The sequence below is a fragment of the Chiloscyllium plagiosum genome, chromosome 19 (assembly GCF_004010195.1).
Source record: "Chiloscyllium plagiosum isolate BGI_BamShark_2017 chromosome 19, ASM401019v2, whole genome shotgun sequence".
NCBI lineage: Eukaryota > Metazoa > Chordata > Chondrichthyes > Orectolobiformes > Hemiscylliidae > Chiloscyllium > Chiloscyllium plagiosum.
Genome location: NC_057728.1, coordinates 12,727,512 through 12,751,987, shown reverse-complemented (window position 1 = coordinate 12,751,987; position 24,476 = coordinate 12,727,512). Strand labels below are relative to the sequence as shown.

The 24,476-nt window shown below is 42.6% G+C and overlaps 1 protein-coding gene across 1 annotated transcript in view; it reads right to left on the bottom strand.

Moving 5' to 3' along the window:
* The window catches only part of LOC122559526 (metabotropic glutamate receptor 8), a 443,931-nt gene extending 419,756 nt beyond the window's left edge, over nucleotides 1-24,175 (bottom strand). Inside the window, exon 1 of the mRNA XM_043709129.1 lies at nucleotides 23,875-24,175. The gene's annotated coding sequence lies outside the window, so the exon portion shown is untranslated. The remainder of the gene's footprint in view (nucleotides 1-23,874) is intronic.
* Between the last annotated feature and the right edge of the window lie 301 nt (nucleotides 24,176-24,476).

Sequence of the window (24,476 nt, the reverse complement as noted above, 5' to 3'; positions counted from 1 at the left end):
CTCTTGAGAGATGTTGGCCAAGACCTCCTATTTAATGGTGATGTCACAGTGATCATTGCATAATCTGCTGCTTCCTTATTGGCATTGTCCTTCAAGCAGGGCCTTCCTAAGTCGCACTGAGGAGTAAATCATTGCTGATGGGATCCAGCAGGGGAACTTGTAAGGAGGGGAACTGATAAAGCTACACTCCCTTCAGATGTCACCAGCTCAGGTTACTCCTCATAAGATGACCATGCTTACAGTGTTCTGGTCAGTTTTATTTTGCCATTTCTAAGGTCATTTTGAAACTATTTTTATGGTTAAACTATTTAATTTTTCTTATGAGTTTGTGACAGTGTGAGAGTGTGTGCACATTATTAGGAAGGAGTTGAGGCTGCTGATATTTATCAGGGGTGTAAAAATAGATTTTTGGATTTTTCCTATTCAGCTAGTCGCTTTCCTGTGCCTAAGGTTAACAGCTGGTAAAGGATGAGTAAATATTTGGGTAAGAATATTGTATCCAGTCCAAGTCTTTGTACTAAGTTCAGCGAAATTCTTGGAAGGGTGTGGGCAACATTGTTCTACCTATTGGAAATTCAAACTTCTCAAGTAAAGACTGTGCATGAACATAAGTCAGTTCTTCCCTGATTCACAATAAGAGAAACATTTTCAACATTCACGGTGTTGTCCAAGAGGATCTGTGCTATTGTTATTAAAAGATGTTGAAGTAACAAGGCAACTCAGACAGCAATGTTCTGATTTCCACATTTAATGTCAGAAATTGCTGTCCGATTCCATAGTATGAACACAGCTGAGTTTGCTGTTTTCTTCTACAATAGAATCCATGTTATTGAGGAACATTGTGCATTCTACTCACTATCTGAGACAATAATATAATGACTGGTGCCTTGACCATCACCCTTCATGATCAAGATGCTGAAAGCAATGATTGGAATGTTCAAGGCATGTTGATCACAGTCGTGCATTGATATCTTTACATGGAAGTCATAGAACATTCTCCATTAGCCAGGATTTAGTATCCAAGACTATGCTGGTAAAGGGATGAGCAATGTTAACACTTTGACATGTGATCAGTTTTCTAAGAGCTGAGAATTTTCATCCACTCCAAGGACATAGAAATATGGAAAAGATATGATCTTGGGTAATTCCAGAGGGAATAATATGAGGAGTGGAAGAATACCCATTGGGGCTCATGATGCTTTGATTACAATGGATAGTTAAACATGGAGCCAGACAAGAACTATCCTATTGAGTTAGAGAATGGTGAAGAGGCATTGGATGAGAATGATATGCTCATCTGTATTGAAAGCTGCAGAAGGGTCAAGGAGGTTGAAGAGGGGTAGTGCACACAGACACATAAGTTATAATTTCTAACTTTGATAGGGAATGTCTGGTATTTTGGAGGAAGCAGATACATGATTGGAGCGATTCAAATATGGAGTAAAAATTACAGAAATGGGTTTGAGAAGGTGACAACACATTAAAAGAAAGGAAATTGATTAAGCATTTGCAAGAATGGTAGAGTTGAGGATGAGTTTTTAAGGAAGTTGTAATGATGGTAGTTTTGAAAAGTACCTGGGGGTAGGCAGCGACCTACAATATCAGAAACTTGAGATCCAAATGAAAGTTATGTGGTCAGCAGTTCAGTGGGAAATGAATCGTGATAGCAGGAGTGGAGTAGCATGGAAGATGATAAGGTGAGAGAAGGCAGTTCAATGGTCCCTGTCCCCAGAGTTCACTGAAATGATTCCTTTGACTTGTCAAGAATTGCTAATCCTCCATCTCTCACTCTTTCTCACTCTTCAAGATTTTTCACTTACTTGCAGGAAGCAGAAGCAACTGGTCCATAAATCATTAAGTCTCTGACTTAGTGTGAAAAGCTAAAGCTTGAAACAACAAGTTGGAAAACTTTTTTCAGGCTTTGGAGTTTTTTTATGACAGAGGTAAGTAAGCAAGTTCATTTTGGGAGGTCTGATGGTTCTGACTGTCCCATTCACATCCACAAACTGCCCAGTTACCTCAGAGCCAATCACGTAGTTGCTGGGAGGCAGAAGGCCTTTTGCCATTGCCAATTGATCACCAATCTACAGACCAGTCAGCTACATTTTACTGGTTGCACCTCATTTTGTATACACTCCCTGATACCAGTTCGTCTGCAACTAAATTTCCACACTGGTTAAACAACCAAAAAGTGTAACTTACTATAATTGATGGCAGCTTATTTTTCAAAGGTACAGTGATTCCTTGATATTTTTCAAAGTCTTTAACCACTTCAGTTCACAATCAAAAATACAGGAAAGGAAACGGATACAGCCTTCACAGGGGGGGAAGCAGCAGAAGGAAGTAAATCTAAAATTTAGTGACTAAAAAGCTCATTGAGTTCCTTTTACTGTCGATTGGAGGGGTGAATAGAGGAAGAAAGGGGTTTAAAGGACAGTAATGATGAAGGAATGAAGCCAATACCCTTTTTGCTGTGCAGGATGACACAGGAAGAAGTGAGTGGTTTGGCAGAATGGATAATCTGATAATGCTGGGAATTGCCTCGGTTCTGCTGATGTATGACTAGACCAGAGTTTGGCAGATATTCTCAAGACGATCGGGGCGGCACAGTGGCTCAGTGGCTAACATTGCTGCCTCACAGCACCAGGGACCCAGGTTCAATTCCAGCCTCGGGCGACTGTCTGTGTGGAGTTTGCACATTCTCCCGGTGTCTGCATGGGTTTCCTCCGGGTGCTCAGGTTTCCTCCTACAATCCAAAGACCTGTAGGTCAGGTGAATTGGTCATGCTAAATTACCCACAGTGTTAGGTGCATTAGTCAGAGGGAAATGGGTCTGGGCAGGTTACTCTTTGGAGGATCGGTGTGGACTTGTTGGGCAGAAGGGCCTGTATCCACACTATTCGGAATCTAATCTAATCAAAGACTGTGTCCTTGAAGGTGTTGAAAACTGTGTATTCCAATGATCGGGACAGGTCCATGGTATTCCAAGGCAGTTGATGGTTGACCAGGCAGAACCTGGATAGGAAGAACTGTCACTGATGACAGGGCCATAATGGCCCTGAAGTCCCAGACCTTACAAATAGAGTGATACTAGTTCAGAATCTCACAATCCTCTCTAATTCTCTTCATGTCTTTACCTGGTAAAGCTCCAACAACCTCCTTGCATTGACTTGTGACTCTCCAAGGCTTTCTCCTGCCAACCTGCTGCAGTCTAACCTGAAATAAGTAATTTTGTAGAATCCATATTCGAAAATGAAAAAGTAATTAAACATTGTTGTAGGTTTACACATGTCAGAAAGCAAGCTAATGTGAGCTCATTTATTTATTAATACTTATTGCATTTGCTTGTTTAAATGAGTTGGGATTTTATTTTGCAGCTTTCAATCTCAGAAGCAATGACAAATTTCATATTGGACATTGCCAGCTTTGTTTTGTAACCTTTCCTTTGATTTTAGCACGTTTGTAATTCACATGATAGTTGGTTCATAAATAAACAATGCCTCACTGGAAGTGACTATGAAAATGTGCTGACAGAAACTGAAGGCAGAAATAACCTAATAACAAAAGGCTAAGACAATACTTTAAACTGTTTGGTTATGTTGACCGAGAAGTTTGAAGATCTGACAATGAGTTGTACCAGACTTGAAATGTCAAATTTGTTTCTCTCTCCACAGATGCTGCCAGACCTCTGAGTTTCTCTAACATTTTGTTTTTATTGCAGTATGACTGAGGACTGGATTTGAGACAAAAAAAACTGCAGATGCTGGAATCCAACAGAGACAGATTGGAGGCTGGAAGAACATAGCAAGCCAGGCAGCATCAGAAGGTGGAGAATTTTACGTTTCGAGTGTAATCCTTCTTCAGGACTGGGGATGGGTGTAGGGGGAGCTGAAGATAAAGGGGGTGGTGGGGGCAGGGTGGTGAAGCGAGGATAGGTGAAGGCAGATGGAGGGTATGACCTGGTTGGTCAATGGGAGCAATTAGATTAGACTACTTACAGTGTGGAAACAGGCCCTTTAGCCCACACTGACCCTCCGAAGAGCACCCCACCCAGATCCATTCCCCTACATTTACCCCTTCAACTAACACTACGGGCAATTTAGCATGGCCAATCCACCTAACCTGCACATTTTTGGACTGTGGGAGGAAACCGGAGCACCCGGAGGAATCCCACGCAGACACGGGGAGAATGTGCAAACTCCATACAGACAGTTGCCCGAGGTGGGAATTGAACTCGGGTCCCTGGTGCTATGAGGCAGCAGTGCTAACCACTGTGCCACCATGCCACCCCCAGTTGGTGGCTGGGAGGAGTGGAAGGGAGGGTGAGGGGCTGGGAAGGGAATTGGGGGATGGGAAGGGAGGTTATTTGAAATTGGATCCTCTACCTGTCTTCACCTATCCCCACCAACACCCTGCCCCTGCTACCCCCTTTATTTGCAGCTCCCCCCACACCCAACCCCCGCCCTGAAGAAGGGTGAGACCTGAAACATTGAATTCTCCACCTCCTGATGCTGCCTGGCTTGCTGTGTTCTTCCAGCCTCCTGCTTGTCTACTGAGGATTGGATTTAGCAGGTTTGAATAGGGGTGATTAATGGTGCATTCACAACCTTCACAATAAGGTACAACTCTGCACCAAAACTAAACTTTGGGTTGTAAATTGGGAGTGAGAGCCTAAAGTAGCCCATAAGTAATGGGGCATAAAAGTGATGAAAGTTACAGGTTCACACTGGGTGTTGCGTTCCTGTTGTGCTCTGTGCCACTATTAGATCAGACCCTGAACTCAAATTCTAATGCTGGCAATGTTACTCCATAAACTTCATTACAACAGTGTCTTGTTGAGAGGCCAGCACCGAAAAAAGAAATGAAGGCTATGAAATTTCTGTACTTACCCATCTTCATGCTCCAGTTCGGACATATACCTTTCCATGGGACCTGGTAAGACACATAGCTGGATTTTCACTGAGTGCTTTACACACCATAAATGAGCAGGAGCAGGTGGCAGAGACCAAGACAGCCATGAGAAGTTTATGTAAGAGGACATACGATGTTCCAGGCTTTACTGGCTGGTGCTGACCTCAGGGGCCATCAACAAAGTAGATGCTGCTAGAACGGCAGCAATGTGAGATGTACTGGCAGGCTGTTCAGCATGACCCTCCATACTTAGAGAAAAAGATTGTAGGAGTCTATCTCATGCATTAGTGCCATTATGTAGCAGTCCCTTGCAATGATGTCCAAATGCATGGAAAGAGTACAGGGAGCATGAAACACAGCAGTCAAATGAGTATAATGAATGACAACATAATTACAATTTCTGATACTCTGAAATTTATTTCTCACCCATTAGCCATCTCCCCTGTCAATGTTCTAAACACAATCTCCTGCCTAAATGGTCAAGTTTGACTTTTACAGGTGCAGAGTAATCTTTAGTAGAGCCCTCACAAGCCCCTAAACCTAGAGAATGTCAGCTGAGAGAGGTGATCTGAACAGCTTGTTCAACAGAAGGCCTGGGAGTAGGATAAAAAGAAGAGTAAAAGTTTGTAACTGGATAAAGGTGTATTTCATAATGTTAGCTTGTTAAATATCTGTTTAATATTTGAGTCACAAGGAACTTACTTGATTGCAATGTTCTCCCATCTTACACACATTTGTCTGTGGCATTTTCTCATTTGTGACAAATGAGAAAATCTGAAACTGAGCAATGGATTGCTGTCAAAAGGATGCTCTGTTCATTGCAGGACTGCTTCATGTTGGAGTAAGGGACAAGTGGGTTCAGCCAGACAGTGTACTAGTACAAATGAAACAAATTGTACAATTATGATAGCAATCCATGCTGCATAGGTAGCAATGACTGTTGATGTCACAATCTCATCATGTTATTCTCTACTTCCTTGTCCTCCTTCTCCTCCTCCTATACCCACTCATTCTCCAGAAGCATTGTCCTCGGTGCCTTATTCCTGCTCAGCTCCAAACCTCAGCACAAAACATTACAAATCATTCTCAAGATCCTGGCATATTGAGACTCACCTTCAGATGTGTTGAGGACCCGAAACATACCTCCAGCATCCGATTGTTTGTTCAATTACATTTCTCTCCTTCATATGGCTTTGATTTTAGCACTCTTGTCTCTCATTGCTTGGGGTCCTCTTGGATGTTATTGGCCACACTTTAATTGGGTGACCCTTTTCCTTTCAGTCAGTCTGTTCTGAGGACTGACAGGTTCAGGGAGGGTGTACTGATGTAGGATGAATGTGGCTCCTTGGGAATATTGCACACACACACCAATATAGCAATCTTTTTGTGGTTTACTGACCTGTTTCACCTTGATAGAATCGGTCTTTACATTTCTCAAATATTCCTGGATTGTTGTCACATGTCTGCAGTTGATGACAGCCTGTACCTATGGGAAACCAGGTAAAGCTGCAAATTTGAGCATCTGCTCACTACAATTAGCATAATTGATGACAAAATATACTAATTGCCTGCCTGGCAATCGTGGCATTAGTTATTAATGTGGGCAACTGACTTGGAAATCCTGAAATTCTCTCCTGAAGATGCCTGGAAGGAAGCAAAGACATTGTGGGCAGTGATCACAAGAACAACACGGCATCCAACAGGCTATGAGGGCAGAACACCAACATTACTGGCCTAGTAAGTCAGAGGATAGAGGAAAGTGAGGACTGCAGATGCTGGAGATCAGAGATGAAAAGTGTGGTGCTGGAAAAGCACAGCAGGTCAGGCAGCAACTGAAGAGCCAGAGAATCAACATTTCGGGCATAAGCCCTTCATCATTCCTGACCTGCTGTGCTTTTTCCAGCACCACATTTTCGACTACTCGTTCAGTAAATGCTCTGTGCATTCAACTCCTGCCACAGCAACTGATTAAATTTGAATTAAATTAAGAAATCTAGAAAATAAAGACAGTTCTAGTAATGGTGATCATTTAAGTATCATTAATTGTTGTGAAAACCATCTGGTTTACGAATATACCTCAGGGAAGCAAATCTGCTGCCATTAGCTGGCCTGGTCTCCTGTGACTTCAAGCCCATCTGCTTTCTGAAATGGCGTGGGAAGCCATTTAGTTGAAGAGCAATTAGGGATGGGCAACATTTCACATTTACTCTTGTGAGTGAGTTCAGAACGAGGGGACGTTGTTTCAGAAATAGGGATTGCCATTTTCGGGCAGAGATGAGGGGATATTTTCCCTCTCTGAGGATTCTGTGGTTTCGGAATTCTCTAAGTCAGAAGATGGGGGAAGCAGGCTCAACGAAGGTTTTTAAAGTGAAGGGAGATAGATTCTTGACAAAAAAGCAAAAAGGACTGCAGAAGCTGAAAACCTGAACAAAAACAGAAATTACTGGAAATTCTCAGCTGGACTGGCAGAATCTGTGGATAGAAATCAGAGTTAACTAAAGTCCAGTGACCCATTTTCAGAACTGATGGTAGCTAGGAAAAGGTTGTTTTTTTTTATAAACAATAGATGGATTGGGATTGGGGGGGCAAGTAAATGATAGGTGGAGGTGGAGTACAAAGAGAGAGAAACACAGTTTAGACTAAGGCGTGGTAAAAGGTCAGTTTGGGGAAATGAAAAGCCATTAATGAGGACAATCAGAGGCTGACAATGGATAGTGTGTGGTAGCAGTCCATGTCATGTCAAGGCCTGATGTGTGGGAGTGGGGAAAGGTGCTCAAACCCTAAAATTGTTGACCTTAACATTAAGTCAAAAAGGCTGCAAGGTCCCAAAGTGCAAAAGAAGATGCTGTTCTTCCACCTTGCACTGAGCTTCACTGGAGTGCTGCAGCAAGCCCGAGACAGAGGTGTTGGCCAGGGAACAATTTCTGTAGATAGATTCTTATTTGGTAAGAGAATTGAAGGCTCTCAGGGACCGATGGCAATGTGGTGTTTGGAACACACACAGATCAGTCATGATCTTACTGAATAACAGAGTAAGCTCAAGTGGCTGAGTGTCCCGCTTCTAATTTGTGTGTATGCCCTTATGTAACTAATGGCCTTGCCAGTGATGCCCATGTCCTATGTAAAAACGAAAAGAAAAGCAGAGTACAAACGTCAACCATGACCTGATGAGATACCCTGAGCCTCTTGATCAGATATACCTGAGAAACTGATCCTTTCCCTAAAAGACCTTCCGTTAAGGCATCCCCTCCTTTGAGTCACACCGCTCTGAGTTCATTCCCCCTCCTGAGAAGCAGCAGGTCTAAGCACAAATCCACTCCTGTTCCCCGTGTTGCTGCTGAGGTCTTGCTGCCTCTTTGTACCTTGGCCCTCATCAGATTAGTTCCAAGACAAAGCAGCCCAAGGGACATTGACACACCCACCCATAACAAATGTCAGAAGTCACACGACACCAGGTTATAGTCCTGACTTCACCTGATGAAGGAGCAGCGCTCAAAAGCTTGTGATTTCAAATAAACCTATTGGACTATAACTAGTGTCATGTGACTTCTGATTTTGTTCCCCTCCCTCACAGTCCCATACTGATACCTCCACACTATAACAAATGGGAAGTGGAGATCAGAATCACAGACCTCCAGTCATGAAAATGACCTTCAGTGTAATGGAAATGACCTCTCAGCCAGCAAAACTATACTCAGAACAAGTGTTGTGAGCAAAGGGTTTTCACTTTGGCAAGGAACCAGGCATAAGTTTGCAGTACTTAAGGATTCCCCCAGCCCCCGCTCCCGACATTACTTTGACTTTTTCAATTGCCACTAAATTCTCACCTTGTTTATGTGGTGAAGTTCCAAAAAAACCACAAAGACCCAGTACATCCACAGCCAAAGTATTGAATCAAATTAGCTTTATTGTTACATGTACTCAAATGAGTACAGTGAAAAGTTTTCAAGTTACCACTTACAGCGTTATCTTTTAGTACAAGGTATCTAGGTACAGATTCTTCAGTACTGTCAATAAATAGCTAAAGTTGCAATTACTTACATCAAATATCTAAATTGGCAAAACCCCCATTCCTGAGGGGATTACTTGCGCACAGCCAACCTCCTACAGTTAAATAACATGCTGAAGCCGAGCTCCTAACGCTGTTAATTTCAATACTCTGATCCGTCCCCACTGCTTTCAAAATCCCAAGCTCACTCATGTTTCAGTTTTGAAAGTAAAACTCCCCCTTCTGTGCCTCAGAAATAATTATTTTCAATCTGATTGAAGAGACACACAGTTGCTTGCCATTTTCATGCAGGCTCGTGATTCCTGACACAATATTGAGGCCATTTAGCCTAGCTGGTTGCTCTGCAATGCAGAACAACACCAACAACATGGGTTCAATTCCCACACTGGCTGAGATCTCCATGAAGGTCACACTTCCTCAACCTCACTCCTGGTCTCAGGCAACGTGATCCTCAGGTGAAACCAACACCAGTCATCTCTCTCTCTACTGAGAGACGAAGACTAGGGTGACTTTAAATTTACACAATACAAGGTGTTTGGCATAACTGGCTTTAGACTAGCCTCAAGTTCCAATGCAAGTTCCATAGAAAGCCAGTAGGTGTAATAAAGACTGATGCCTTTATTTTTAATTGCTGAGCACAGAATATAGATTAGATTAGATTTCCTACAGCATGGAAACAGTCCCTTTGGCCCAACCAGTCCACAACGACCCTCCGAAGAGTAACCCACCCAGACCCATTTCCCTCTGACTAACGTACCTAACATTATGGGCAATTTAGCATGGCCAATTCACCCGGCCTGCACATCTTTGGAAACCGGATCACCTGGAGGGGACCCGCACAGACATGGGGAGAATGTGCAAATTCCACACAGACAGTCACCCGAAGCTGGAATCGAACCTGGCACCCTGGTGCTGTGAGGCAGCAGTGCTAACCACTGAGCTACCATGCTGCCCTTAAGCCATTGTGTTGCCCTTAGACCAGATACAGTATTTCATGGTCCTTAATAAATTTTAATTTATTTTTCACCTACTTGCGTAGCCTTGTATTTAACCTATTCAGTGTAATATAACTACACTGGAAGCCTTGCAATTTATCTATTGATCAACTTGCTGCTTCTTTCTGTTTTCTGTTGATGATATATATCTTCTGCAGTAGTGGCATCTAACATTATCTTACAGAACTCGTCACTTACTTTTACTTAGCTTCATCAGAATGACTGGAAACTCGTGTGATTTTAATGCTTCTTTACTGAGATCGATGGAGTATATATCCAAAACTCCAGCTAAAGGCCAAAATTGTGTTCCTGAATTCTTTAAAAACCATATGATGTGATTGAGCTCCTCATCACTCAGAATTAAGCCAAGCACTTTGCGGTCTGACTGAATTTGTAGCAATCAAAAATCGTTTTCATCACTGTAGCCTCCAGTTATGGTTGACCAGCTATCAGCTTCTGAAAAGTAAGGCTGCCTCACCGAAAGTCATCTTTTCCTCTGGCCTGATCAGAATCTGCACTTGCTGCTTTATGTGGCACATTTGTTTCGGTGACATCAAATCTGCAACTTACCCAGACAGATTTTACATTGTCATTAACCTCCAGAAAATGTTACATTCTATTTCAAAATTAATACATTTAAAATGTGCAAGGTCAATGGTTTATAAACCAATCAAGAAGGCCATTATCCAAGTGTCACTATCTGTCAGTGGCAACATTGCTATGTTCCGATTTGTCATATAGGCCCTGGGCTGACAGTCTGAGGCACCCATTGAACTTTCGAAGGATGTCTGGTAAGCTATATATAAATGTTTCACACAGTTATGTTTGTAGCATATGTACAAACACAGCCTTGTCTACAGTTACAGCTTCCCTCTTTGTTTTGATAGATCGAATAATAAATATTTTAAAATCACACATTTTAAAAATTGCATGTGGCACTGCATCTGTTACAGGTTATTATATTTAATTCACCTCAAAGACACCTGTGTTTCCTAATGCCCACTCTCTCCCTATTTATTCCATCTCTCACATTTCAAAATGATCCCACCCTTGCACAATTATAAAAGCTGACTCCTGCTAAACTGAAGATTCGCTACATCCATTTTTAATAAAAGAATTAACAGGAGATGTGTGATATTAATTATTAGAAACATGATATTGGACCAAGTCCAAAGTTAAGTGACTGAGGTAATTTTAAAACATGTAAATTAATAGGACCCATTATCTTTTAAGGTGGGATATGGAATATTTAATTTAAAACACACTTCTCTACTAATGGAATACACATCCTGAATAAGAGTATTATGTAATTGTAGTCCTTTTGTTAGATGAGTGTTCTGTGCTGTGTTGTAGATCATCACCTTCACAGAAGGAACCTGAATGCTATGCATAAATTTACCAAATGTGCAATTATTGCAGATTGCTCCTGATTGGCAGACTTTCCTTCAGGCATACGACACTAATAACCTAGTGTGCTAGTGTGTCCTGTAATCTAGCTGAAACATGAATTAACAAATCAATAGTTCACCTGCAACTTGAAATAAGAGCTCAAATATTCCAAATGCTGTTTAAATTCTGTCAACAAAGGCTTTCCAAAGAGCCAGAACTTGCTCAAGGTACATGTGACCTGTGATACTACACTTCAGTATTGATGACAAAGAACAATCCTGTGACTGGGAATGTTTAAAGAAATGCATGTCTAGTTCAATAAACATTAATCATTTTGTAGTTTTAAGAGTATTTCACACAATGCTTACACTGCCACCTAAAGCCTCAATTTAGAGCAAAACATAATGTAGAGGTGCTGGTGTTGGACTGGAGTGGACAAAGTCAGAAGTCACACCAGGTTATAGTCCAACAGGTTTGTTTGAAATCACCACCTCTCGGAGGGCAACTCCTTGACGAAGGAGCCGCACTCTGAAAGCTTGTGATTTCAAATAAAGCTGTTGGACTATAATCTGGTGGAACGTGACCTCTGACTTTTTTAAGATTCCCTACAGTGTGGAAACAGACCTTTCGGTTCAACAAGACCACACTGACCCTCCAAAGAGTAACCCACCCAGAACCATTTCCCTCTGACTAGTGCACCTAACATTATGGGCAATTTAGCATGGCCAATTCACCTGACCTGCACATCTTTGAACTGCAGAGGAGGGAACCAGAGCACCTGTAAACGTAGGTAAATTCCAACCCGGAAACTCACGCAGACACAGGGAGAATGTGCAAACTCCACACAGACAGTCACCCGAGGCTGCAATCGAACCTAGGACCCTGGTGCTATGAGGCAGCAGTGCTAACCACTGAGCCACTGTGCCACCCCATAGAGTAAATTAAGCAACTGAAATGACTTGAAACACATTTCTCACACTTACCTGAAATAAAGTTAACTTATAGTGGAAGCTATTCTTACTCAAGGTATTTATTCTTATTGTTAGAAGTAGCAATCATGTGGAAGTCTTGCACATTACTAGTGGAAATGTACAAGAGAATGCTAAGAGGAGCTTTGATAGAAGTGTTCAAAATTATGAATAGTTTTGATGGAGAATATGAGGAGAAACTGTTACCAGTAACACGAAAGGTGACAGGTAAGTAGGGAATGCAAACTTAAAGTACCAAAGGACATGAGGAAGCATTTTTATACATTGCTAAGTTGTTGTAAGGGAGTTATTGCAGTGAAAGGGAAGCCATAAGCAGATTCAATAGCAACCTCTGGAAGAGAAATATATGAAAACTTAAAAGGAATATTTTACAGGACTATGAAGCAAAGCAAGGGAATGGAGTCAATTTTAAAGTTCTGTACAACGCAAATACAGTTGAGATGGTCTGAATAACCATCTTGTGCATTGTAGCAATCTATGCTTCTTAAAAGTGACAGATTTAAAGAACAAATAATTGAAATATACCCCATGGTGGAGTGGTAATAACTGCTTGGCATAATTTTATAGACCCGAGGAGAGGACTTTCACCTTTACTGCTTAGACATTCAGTATTGACGGAGTTGGGTGGACAACAGAACCCACCAGAACTACCTCATTCATTTGAAAAGAAGTAAATTTCAACAGTTTCAACCATCAGGATGTATTGATATGCAAATTAACCAGATATATTATTTTTCTTTTTACTCACATTAAACTGTGAAATAGTAATATCTATTCAAAAGCATGAGCAGCAAACATTCAAATCAATAATCAGCCTCTTTGTGCCCTAATAATGTCAATCATCTGGAAATGCTGACAGTACAATAAACACTTGGGTGGCACAGTGGTTAGCACTACTGCCTCACAGCGCCAGAGACCCGGGTTCAATTCCCGCCTCAGGCGACTGACTGTGTGGAGTTTGCGCATTCTCCCTGTGTCTGTGTGGGTTTCTTTGGAGTGCTCCGGTTTCCTCCCACAGTCCAAAGATGTGCAGGTCAGGTGAATTGGCTATGCTAAATTGCTTGTAGTGTTAGGTATAGGGTTGTGGGTCGGTGTGGATTTGTTGGGCCGAAGGGCCTGTTTCCACACTGTAAGTAATCTAACTTACACTTGCGTTAATCTGCGGTGGCCTTTCATAATTAATTTACTTTGATGTTGATTTCCTCAAGTTCCTGGGACTCCCTTTCTAGCAGACTGTGGGTGTACCTACAGCACATGGACAACAGTGGCTCATCTTCTAAATACATTTAGCAAATGAATGGACAGCAAGTACTGCCATTTCTAGTGATATGCATAGCCCATGGACAAATAGAAAAAGATAATTAAATAACATTACTTGAAGAATCATAGGCCAGCACCAAAGGTAGCCATTCAGACCACTTTAACAGTGTCTGCTTTTTGTAGAGTTCTCTAATTAGTCTCACTCCCTTGCTTTGCCCCATAGCCATGTTAAACCTTTTCATGGAAATTTTTATTCAATTCTGTCAAAAGTTAATGAACATCCACATTTGTTCATCTATTACAGCAAATTTCTGAGGATTGTAGTAATGTACAAACATCAATGCTCCTTCCAGCCCCACAATCCTCTGAAATCTCTGGACTCTTCAATTCTGGACTCTTCCACTTTCCTGATTTTCCTTGCTCCACAAGTGGTAACTATGTCTGCAGCTGTCTTTGTCATAAACTCTGGAATGTCTTTCCTTAAACCTTTCTATCCTCATTAAAATGAGTCTATAAAACCTGCCTCTTTGACTAAACTTTTAATCATCAATCCTAATCTCTCATGTGACTCCGTCCTGCTTGGATTGAAATATGTTGAAACATTTTATTATGCTAAAGATGCTATTAAAGCATACATTTATGTTGTTCCTAAAGAGAATCAAACAAGATTTGGAGATGCTGGTGTTGGACTGGGGTGTACAAAGTTAAAAATCACACAACACCAGGAAGCACTAGCTTTCGGAGTGCTGCTCCTTCATCAGGTGGTTAAGGACCGATGCTCTGAAAGCTAGTGCTTGCAATTAAACCTGTTGGACTATAGCCTGGTGCTGTAAGAATCATACAAGATAGTCCTAAACACTTCTTTTGTAATCTCCACATTTGTCATTTTGATAGGGATAATGAACTATTCACCAAACTATGTGATTTACCTCCACTATCTGAGGTCGAACCACATATCACCTTACATAATGTTATAAGATCAATTAGATAGAAATCTTTTCATTTTTTATATCATGCAGTCCATATAGATGGGCAAATGTTAAAGTTAGGAAAAAGTGAGAACTACATTCTTGATGAGCAGCTTATGCTCAAAACATCAACTTTCCTGCTCCTCAGATGTTGCCTAACTGGCTGTGCCTTTCCAGCACTACACCTCTTAAGTGTCAAAGTTAGTTTGACTTGAACTAAATCATTTTGAATTTCAGATGATGACAGTTATGTTGTTACTCTTGGGATGAGGTTAGAATCATGGAATCCTTACAGTGTAGAAGCAAACCATTCAGCCCATCAAATCTATGCCATCCCTCTGAAGAGCATTCCACCCAATCCCTGTAACCCTGCTTTTCCCATGGCTAATCTATTTAGTCAGCACATATCTGAACACTGTGGGCAATTTAGCATAGCCAATCCACCTAACCTGCACAGCTTCGTGACAGTGGGAGGAAACTGGAGCTCCTAGAGAAAACCCACTCAGACACAGCAAGAACATGCAAACTCCATACAGTCATCCAGCATGGAATTGAATCCAGGACCTTGGTGCTGTGAGGTAGCAATGCTAACCAGGACACCACACTGTCCAGGTCTGTTTAGACTGCTTTCTGAATGATTATAAGTTCTGGTCATGCACTTCTGTTCCATGAGAATTTTATTATTTCTCATTGCATTTTCACAAGTTTCATGTAAGAACTGTGGAATTGCCTAATTTAAATTTACATAGCATTATTGATGCTGAAAATTACCTAGAGAATTCTAAAGAGAATGGAGGCTGAGCCAAGGGAGAATAGAGGGGATTGGAGGTCGGGGGTGGAGGGGGGGGGAATGCAGTTTAACCGAAACCTATCACAGTGAGAGGGTCTTAAAAAGGTAAACAAAGGTAAAATCTTTATGAAGGGAATCCCGGAGTTTGGACTTTCAGCAGCTGAACAGATGGCAATGCTTAATGGAGCAATGGGAGTATGAGGTGCACAAAAGACTATAATTAGAAGGTATGCATTTTGTTTCAAGATTATGGGATGGAGAAAGCTACAGAAATGTGGAGGGCCTTTAAATTTGAGTTGTGCAGAATTGGAAGCTATTGGTTTCCATTTTACGGGAAACTTTTCAATGCGCCTGCTAGTAAAGATTTCGGATACACTGTGGTACTCTGGACAGGGAATATGTGAACAAAACAAGAAACAGCAATGCTCTTCAAATGATCAGATTTAAGAATTCTCACTGGGATATGTAGAAGCTAACCAGGAATTCAAAAACAGGAAAAAAAAATCACATCATAAAATAAAAAAATAATTAATTAATTAAAAAATTGAAATTGATAGCTGGTCACAGTAATGGTGACCGTAAAACTATGATCAATTGTTGTAAAAACCTATCTGATTCACTAAAAGCAGATCTGCTGTTCTTAACTAGTCTGGCCTACACATGACCCCAATCCACAGCAATCTGATTGATTCTTAGGTGCCTACTGAAATGCCAAGCACAGTCATTAGGGCACCATGGTAGCTCAGTGGTTAGCACTGCTGCCTCACAGGGCCAGAGACCTGGGTTTGATTCCTGCTTCAGGCAACTGTCTGTGTGGAGTTTACATATTGTCCCTATATTTGCATGGGTTAACTCCCACAATCCCAAGATGTGCTGACCAGGTGAATTGGCCATGCTAAATTGTCATAGTGATATGTGCATTAGTCAGAGGTAAATATAGGGTAGAGGAATGGGTCTGGGTGGGTTACTGCCTGCAGGGTTGGTGTGGGCTTATTGGGCTGAAGGGCCTGTTTCCATACTGTAGGGTCTCTAGTCTAAAGCAAGCCATGCAGTTGTGTAAAGCCACAACAAAAAAAAGCCAGATGGGAAACTGTCAACAAATGAGATTTCAGAATTGACAATCACATACCCATTCCTGCAAGGTCCTGCTGATTAACTTCCTGGAAATGTCCCAAAATTAGGAGAGTATACCATAGATTAGGCAAGCAACAACCTAACATAATCTTACTAACTGAACCATATCTTACAGCTAATATTCCAGACACAATCGTCACCATCCATGGGTATGTCCTGTTCTACTGGCAGATCAGAAGCAACAGAGATGGTGGTACCATGATATACAGTTGAAAGGGTGTTGCCCTGGGAATCCTCAACAATAACGCAGGCCTCCGAGAAATCTCATGACATCAAACAAAACACAGGCAAGTAAACCTTCTACTAATTACCATCTACCATTCTCCCTCAGCTAATGAATCAGTATTACTCCATGTTGAACATCACTTAGAGGAAGTGTTGGCAAGGGCATAGCATGAACTCTGGGCGGGGAACTTTAACATCCATAGAAGACTGAATTAACTGAATTCTGAAGAACATATCTGTTGGACAGGGTGTGCAGCTGGTTGTGAGGGCATCAACAAGAGGGAAGAACCTCACCAATCTACCTATCACAATTGCATCTATCTATGACAGTATAGGTAGTGCCATTCTTACATTAAGGATACCTAACATGCTGTTGTGTGGCACTGACACTATATTAAAAGGGATAAATTTAACACATACCTGGTGGCACAAAACTGACCAACTTTGAGGCATTTTGGACCATCCGCAGTAGCTGCAAAATTATATTCAAACACAGCCTGTAACCTTCTGCACTGCCATTCTCCCCCACTTTACCATTGCCACCAAGCCCAGGGATCAACACTGACTCCAAAGATAGTGTAGGAGACATACCAAATAAAATGTTGTGCACACCTTAGAATGAGGTAAAACGCTAGTGAAGTTTTAATGTAGGACTGCACACATGCTGATTGGGCACAGATGTTCGCAGGTAAAGGGACGGCTGTAAAATGGGAAGCCTTCAGAAATGAGATAACGAGAGTCCAGAGACAGCATATTGCTGTTAGGGTGAAAGGAAAGGCTGGTAGGTATAGGGAATGCTGAATGACTAAAGTAATTGATGGTTTGCTTCAGAAAAAGAAGGAAGCATATGTCAGGTAGACAGGATAGATCGAGTGAATCCTGAGAAGAGTATAAAGGCAGTAGGAGTATACTTAAGAGGGAAATCAGGAGGGCAAAAAGGGGACATGAGATAGCTTTGGCAAATAGAATTAAGGAGAATCCAAGGGTTTTTACAAATACATTAAGGACAAAAGGGTAACTAGGGAGAGAATAGGGCCCCTCAAAGATCAGCAAGGCTACCTTTGTGTGGAGCCGCAGGAGATGGGGCAGATACTAAACGTTGCATCAGTATTTACTTTGGAGAAGGATATGGAAGATACAGAATGTAGGGAAATAGATGGTGACATTTTGCAAAATGTCCATATTACAGTGGAGGAAGTGCTGGATGTCTTGAAACACATAAAAGTAAATAAACCCCAGAACCTGATCAGGTGTACCCTAGAACTCTGCGGGAAGCTAGGGAAGTGATTGCTGGGCCTCTTACTGAGATATTTGTATCATTGATAGTCACAGGTGAGGTGTTGGAAGACTGGAAGTTGGCTAACGTGGTGTCACTGTTTAAGAAAGGTGGTAAGAACAAGCCAGGGAACTGTAGACCAGTGAGCCTGACGTCAGTGGTGGGAAAGTTATTGGAGGGAATCCTGAGGGACAAGGATGTACATGTATTTGGAAAGGCAAGGACTGATTAGGAATGGTCAACATGGCTTTATACGTGGGAAACCATGTCTCACAAATTGATTAAGTTTTTTGAAGAAGTAACAAAAGGATTCATGAGGGCAGAGTGGTAGATGTGATCTATACGGACTTCAGTAAGGACTTTGACAAGGTTCCCCATGGGAGACTGGTTAGCAAGGTTAGATCTCATGGAACTAGCCATTTGGATACAGAACTGGCTCAAAGGCAGAAGACAGAGGGTGATGATGGAGGGTAGTTTTTCAGACTGGAGGCCTGTGACCAGTGGAGTGCCACAAGGATCGGTGCTGGGTCCACTACTTTTCACCATTTATATAAATGATTTGGATGGGAGCATAAGAGGTATAGTTAGTAAGTTTGCAGATGACACCAAAATTTGATCTGTAGTGGACAACAAAGAAGGTTACTACAGATTAAAATGGGATCTTGACCAGATGCGCCAATGGGCTGAGAAGTGGCAGATGGAGTTTAATTTAAATAAATGTAAGGTGCTGCATTTTGGGAAAACAAATCTTAGCAAAACTCATACAATTAATTGTAAGATCCTCCGGAGTGTTGCTGAACAAAAAGACCTGGGAGTGCAGGTTCAAAGCTCCTTGAAAGTGGAGTCGCAGGTAGATAGGATAGTGAAGTAGGTGTTTGATATGCTTTCCTTCACTGGCCAGAGTACTGAGTACAGGAGTTGGGAGGTCATGTTGTGGCTGTACAAGACATTGGTTAGGCCACTGTTGGAATATTGCATGCAATTCTGGTCTCCTTCCTATCGGAAAGATGTTGTGAAACTTGAAAGGGTTCAGAAAAGATTTACAAGGATGTTGCCAGGGTTGGAGGATTTGAGCTATAGGGATAGATTGAATCGGCTAGGGCTGTTTTCCCTGGAGCGTCGGAGGCTGAGGGGTAACCTTATAGAGGTTTATAAAATAATGAGGGGCATGGATAGGCTAAATAAACATGGTCTTTTCCCTGGGTGGGGGAGTTCAGAACTAGAGGGCATAGGTTTAGGATGAGAGGGGAAAAGATATAAAAGAGACCTAAGGGGCAATGTTTTCACTCAGAGGGTGGTACGTGTATGGAATGAGCTGCCAGAGGAAGTGGTGAGGACTAGTAGAATTGCAACATTTAAAAGGCATCTGGATGGGTATGTGAATAGGAAGGGATATAGGCCAGGTGCTGGCAGGTTGGACTAGATTGGGTTGGGATATCTGGTTGGCATGGATGAGTTGGACCGAGGGGCCTGTTTCCATGCTGTACATCTCTATGACTCTATGACATGCCAAACAGCAGAAGAATGTGATTGATAAAGCCAAACTAAAGGATAATCTTTAAGTTCACCACTCCAACTGCATCCTGTCACAAATGGTGCCAGCCTATTTTTCCACTTATCAACTTCTTCAGAGATGTTATCACATATCTCTGGAGCAGGTGGAACTTGAACATGGTGTCTTTTGGTCCGGGGTAGGGGCATTACCACTGTGTTACAGGAGGGCCCCTAAATTGTATTAGCCAACTGTTCAAGTGAAAATGCTTAATGTTTGATCCATTTTGGTATCTTCCTGAACTCCCCAGCATCAAACATACCAATCTTCAGCTAATTTAATTCATTGTCTGTCATATCAAAACCAACTGAAGGCACTGGACCATTCTTCTTGACCATATTCTGAAAATAGGACTGAAGACCTGAACTCCAGAACCAGCTTTGCCCTCAAGCCTACTGATCCAGTACTGCCACAACACTGGCATCTATCTAAAAATGTGGAAAACTGCATTCATAAAATACAGGACAAATGTAACCTGACTATTTAATATCCCATCAACCTTGTGTTGATCATCAGCAAAGCAATGGAAGAGGTTGTCAACAGCATCATCATTTTGGCAAAAATAACCTGCGTGCTCATATTAAGCTTGTGTTCCTCAAGAGTTCTAAATTCATCACAGCCTTGGTTCAAAATAGGTAAGGAGCTGAAGGCACGAGATGATGTGAGAGTGAGGTTTTGATAGCAAGGCAGTTTCTGATCTAATCCAGCATCAAGAAGTCCTAGCAAAACCTTGAATCAAGAAAATCAAGAGGTAAACTCTCCATTCATTGGAGTCATACTTAGCACAAAGGAAGATGGTTATGATTGTGGAAGGTCAACTATTACAACCCCAGGAAATCACTCCAGGTGTTCCTCAGGTTAATATCCTAAGCCTTCCCTCCATCACAAGGGCAAAATTGGGATGTTTGATGATGATAGCACAAGGTTCAGAGCAATTTGAATTTCTGAAATATGGAAGCAATGTACATCTATATACAAGAAGAATGGAAAACATTCAGGCTTAGGCTGATTAATTGACAAATAACATATACGCCACTTAAGTGCTATGAAATGATCATGTTCAACACAAGAGTCTAAGATTAGATTACTCACAGTGTGGAAACAGGCCCTTCGGCCCAACAAGTCCACACCGACCCGCTGAAGCTCAACCCACCCAAACCCATTCCCCTACACCTAACAATTTAGCATGGCCAATTCATCTAACCTGCACATTTTTGGATTATGGGAGGAAACCCGAGCACCCGGAGGAAACCCACGCAGACATGGGAGAATGTACAAACTCCTCACAGAGAGTCGCCTGAGGTGGGAATTGAACCCAGGTCTCTGGCGCTGTGAGGCAGCAGTGCTAACCACTGTGCCACCGTGCCACCCCATATATAAGCATTTTCCCTTGATATTCAATGACAATACTATTGCTGAAATTGTCACCATTAATAACTTAAGGGTTACTATTGAGCAGAAACTGTGGCAACAAGAACAGGTCAGAACTGAGAATTCTGAGGTGAGTAACTCACCAACTTGACTCTGCAAAATGTTCACCTCGATGAGCCACAAATCATGAGTGTTTTGGAACACTCTCTACTTGCCTGAAAGAGTGCTGCTCCAAAACAATTCATTCAGCTTGTCCATCCATGCTAAAGTAGCCTGGTTGATTGATACATCAGTTAATATTTTCAACATTCATTCCTTCCATCACCAGAGCTGACTGGCAGCAATATGTAGTATGCACGGGATGCACTGCGACAACTCTCCAAAACGCTTTGACAGCCTCACTCAAACCTGTGACATCTACCACTTCAAAGGATATGTTTAGCAGGTGCATGGAAACACCACCACTTGCAGTTGCCCCCCAAAACATACATCATTCTTACTTGGAACTATATTGTTACTCCTTATTTGGAACTATATTGGTTAAAATCCAAGAACTCCCTTCCTAATAGCAATGCACACCAGATGGACTGCATTGGTTCAACAGGGAGGTTCAACACCAACTTCTAAACAGCTGTTGGAGCAACAAATATTGGTCCTGCTCATGATACCCAAGCACCATGAAAGAATTTGGACAGGAGGGTTTCAGGTAGTGGCTGGTTGCAAAGCAGTGGGGTCAAGCCATGTATTGTCAATGTGGAAGGCCATCAGCTTTAATTTAGGGGTCCTGAACTTTGAGGCGGCAATGGCCATCATGCAACCCCAGCCCAATTAGAACAACTGTCCATCTTTTCCAATAGGCTTCTGCTCTCATAGCTCCCATCCCCCATCCTGAGCTCTCCTTCTCACTGAGGGACAGTGACAACGTTCAAGCTTCAAAGCTGGGTCACTGTGAGAAAAATTATCGGAAACACAATTTTAATATCTGTGGTGGCGTTAAAGTTTCTGGAGCTATAGGAGATGGGCAGCCTCTTGGATGGCAGCCTCTATTCACTGATAGCTCACTCCCTTCTGAATCTTCAGGTTGTGGGATTTACCAACCTGCCCACCACCCTACCCCACCCCATCAGCATCTTGAACATAAACTGCAGACTGTCACCTCCCTGCTTTAGGAGAGCTGCAACGTCGGAGATACAATTAGAGCTAAAGTTATCAAAACTGCACCACCCGGTGATGTATTAAGAAAGGTCACACTACTGTTAGAAGTAAGGTAGGGTAGTTTATCAAAGTGTCCTAACCAATACACATCCCTGAGCCAGGTTAAGAGATCATTTAGACTCATAGACTCCCGACAATGTGGAAACAGGTATTGACCCAACAAGTCCACAGGGACCCTTTGAGGAATAACCCACCCAGACCCATTGCCCTGTTACTCTACATTTACACCTGACTAATGCACCTAACCTATACATCTCTGAAAGCTACTGGCAATTTAGGATGGCCAATTCACGTCGCCTGTACATTTTTGGTTTGTGGGAGGAAACCGTAGCAACCAGAGGGAGCACATGGAGACATGGGGAGAAACTCCACACCGAGGCTGGAATCGAACCCAGGTCCAGTGCTAACCACTGAGCTTTTGCCACCCACGCTGCACATTGTTGTTTGTCGGAGCTTGCAACTGTTATGTGTTTGGAGCTGGTTGGTTTATTGGTCGCAAATGTTTATCAAAGTGCAGGAATTTAGCCTTTTCCTTCACACTTTTCTGTCCTTCATGAATGCAGGCAAAGCAACCAGTCAACAGGTTGGTGCCGCCATGAGTTGGGCAAAATGAAATGGGACAAGTGAACAATTCCCTGAGGATGCAGCCTGACCGAGCTTGGAGTGATGGTTTTCAGAGTCACCCATCAAAACGCAGCCTCGAGTCTTCATGCATGTGCTGTGTGGCGCCACCTACTGTGCTGAAGCAAGTAACAAGAGATGAATACTATTGAACGGAAGCCTCCGAACAGATTCCAACTTGGTAATGATCCCAGGCGCTTTCAGAGTTGGCAGGACAGTGGCGCCTTGGTGGTGTCACATTCCCTCAAGGTTAATATTTTACAAAAAAAAACGTGAGATTGGCTTTACCACATAAGGGTATAGTCAGACCAGCAGTAATATCACAGTCTTTCTGAACTGATGCGTTTGTTCGTTTGTTTAATCCCTGGGTATGGTGTTCAGAGGAACAGGGAGTGAATGGTGCACCCTTCAGAGTCTACGTTGGGCCCACCTTAAATAGAGCCTGCTCCGCGGGATCTCGATCCGCAGGCAATCTGGATAGAAACGTAATCGTGTTAATTCTAGGTAAACCACTCGACAGTGGCGCGTGTGTGCAGCATACTGGAAGAAGGTGGTGTGTCAACTTCATGTAATGAAGCCTGCAACGTGGAGAGCATTTGTGAAGGATGCGCTCCCTAAAACTTGAGATCACAGCTCGCACATCTGAAACAAGACAATAGCTGCCTGCCACTGTTATTCCCAGGGACTGGAAATCACACCCCTGCCCGGATATTAATCAATTGAAAGTTGTTGGGAATCGGAGATGGTTTTTTTGTTTGGCCAGAATTGTAGTGTAAAGCCTGTCTGTTTATCAAAGAAAAAGGTAATCTTCGACTGGGCAGTAACATTTGCATTAAAATTTACGTTTAGTAATTACATGAATGAGAGGTGCTTATGAATTGTTGCATGGCCAATGTGTTAAATCAACCGCACAAAAGCGCGTTGACATTTTGCAGCAATGAAGCACTGAACAGAACATCGAGAGAGCAAGCAGATAGTCATATGGTCAGACTTGGTGCACTTTTCAGAATCCAGGTCTGATTGTTCCTACGTCTGAAATCCGAAAAACACAGCAACTGTAAACAGCGATGTTCAAGTGGGGCGCTACGACCTTATTCCCCATTAGGTGTCAAAAGGACTTAGAAAGTGTCACAGAGTCCGCACAGCCATGAGATGGGTTATTTTTTTTACCTGTTCGCGGATCTGGCTACGCCATTGCTGGATGCGGAGGTGGAGCTGGCCGTGGTGCTGAATCGCCCTCACGCTGCTCGGAGCTGCCCGCCCCCAGCCAGCACACGCCAGGGCCAGCACCTGTCCCCGCAGCCGCTTCGCTGCACTCGGGAACTGTTCCAGCTCGCTTCCCCAAACCCAAGCCACGCTCGAGAGCCGCACATTCGGGGGAACGGAGCCGCACACACGGTCCCGTTTAACACCCGACCCAACAGAGCAGGAAAGAGAAGGGGGAGGGTCGAGGGAAGAGGTTAAAACACGAGTCTGTTGTAAAAGCACCTCGGTTAAACAGAGACTCCTGGCAACATGCGCTATCATTTCTTGTCAGTGTAGCGTGTCTGTGAAGGGGACAGGAAATGTTTTATTCACCAGAGACAGACACTCAAAGTGATTTATTGCAGGACTGTCCCGATAATACACGAACAACTGCACCCTTAATAAAGTCCAAAATTGGAGTGATTTTATCACGGATGTCGACGTGTTAAACGTGATAAAACATCTTACTATGTATACAGAAAGGAAAATGGTGCCAGAGCTAAGCGCTGTGATTTATTGCAGGACCA